We start from the raw sequence: 1,562 nt of genomic DNA on the forward strand, positions 1-1,562 counted from the left end.
ATAGTAAAATGAAATGTATGCCAATGCAAGTGAAGTGCAGTGTGAAAAGTAAAGTCAAATGTCATATCAAATATACATAATTTGAACGAAATGAGCTCACTAAATTCCACATGGATCATGGAAGGGAGCAGAGCGTGAATAACTAGGAGGCTGGCTGGCTGCCTTTGGTGTGAGTGGAATGCATGGATTTATAGCTAAAGTAATTGAAATTAGCATTTGCTGGCAACAGAGTTGCTATAAGTTTAAGCCATGCTAGCTGGCTGGCGGACTGACTGAGTGACTTTTGACTTTTGTCAACAGAATTTTCATCGAGCATTTGCAACCTTATTTAATAACGTAAAATTTTGCTGGCCGCTTTCCAATGCTGGCGCGAAAAAACCAAAACCAACACAATTTAAAAAACATTATATTTAGTATGTATGTGTATGTACATACATACATACATATGTATGAATATAGTATTGCATGAGCGAATATACAACGTTTTGCGCCAAGACGCTTTGTATCTAGCAATCAAATTCATAAGCTTTAGCGGCAGTAATCACATTGGATGTGAGCCAGCGAAAACGTTTTTTATTTGTTTCACTTTTACCTCATTTGATGAATTTTTAATAGCATACTTATGTATGTAAAATAGTACAAAACAAGTAATTTTTAAGCAAAAAACAAAACCGACTTCAATTCTCATATAAAAAAAAAAATATATATATATATATATATATTTCATGATTCGATTATCGGATCTAAACCAGATTAGTATGGGACAACCCCTGAGATNCATATAAAAAAAAAAATATATATATATATATATATATTTCATGATTCGATGATCGGATCTAAACCAGATTAGTATGGGACAACCCCTGAGATACTACCTTTCCGATGCAAAAAGAAAGGTTGACGAAATCGGTTGACGTGGTCCAAAGTAATGCGCGGTAACATACATATACATTAAAAAAAATATTCCGACGAACTGATTTTCCTTTTTTTGGAAATCGTTTAAAGATACACCAAAAAAGGAAAAGTTATAACTTTTTTAATTAAAGTTTTTGAAAGCGTGAATAATTTTTTAAATAGCTGCCCTTAAAAGAAAAAATTTAAGATTTTCGACGCCTTCAACTTCTAAATTGTGCAGTGATTTTTCGTGGCAGAAGCACACCTGAGGTTGGGTGACCGCTACTAGAAAATCCTCATTATGCATATTGCGCGCACCAAGAAGCGAACCAGAGCCCTCCCCAGTGATATTACACACTCGGTTACGGTGGCCACTACTAAACACGCCTCTTTGCTTAGTTAGCAATTAGTGCCTAGAAGTATGCTACAGAAAATGTCTAGGCATCTTGCACTTTTTTCCATGCGCATGCTGATATTTGCCCTCCTCAAGCGTTGTACGATGCATTATGTGATGCTTTAACATAAAGTTATAAATTCCTAATTTTTATTCAATTTAATTTCTACTGTAACTCTGGATTCAAAAATTTAACAGATCTTTTGAAAAAACGGGGAATCTGCCACCAATGGTTTTCCAGTGGATTTACATCTCGATGGTAACATTCATTATC

This window comes from Rhagoletis zephyria, unplaced genomic scaffold, assembly GCF_001687245.7.
Source record: "Rhagoletis zephyria isolate East Lansing unplaced genomic scaffold, Rhagoletis_zephyria_1.1 Rzeph_scaffold_22226, whole genome shotgun sequence".
Classification (NCBI taxonomy): domain Eukaryota; kingdom Metazoa; phylum Arthropoda; class Insecta; order Diptera; family Tephritidae; genus Rhagoletis; species Rhagoletis zephyria.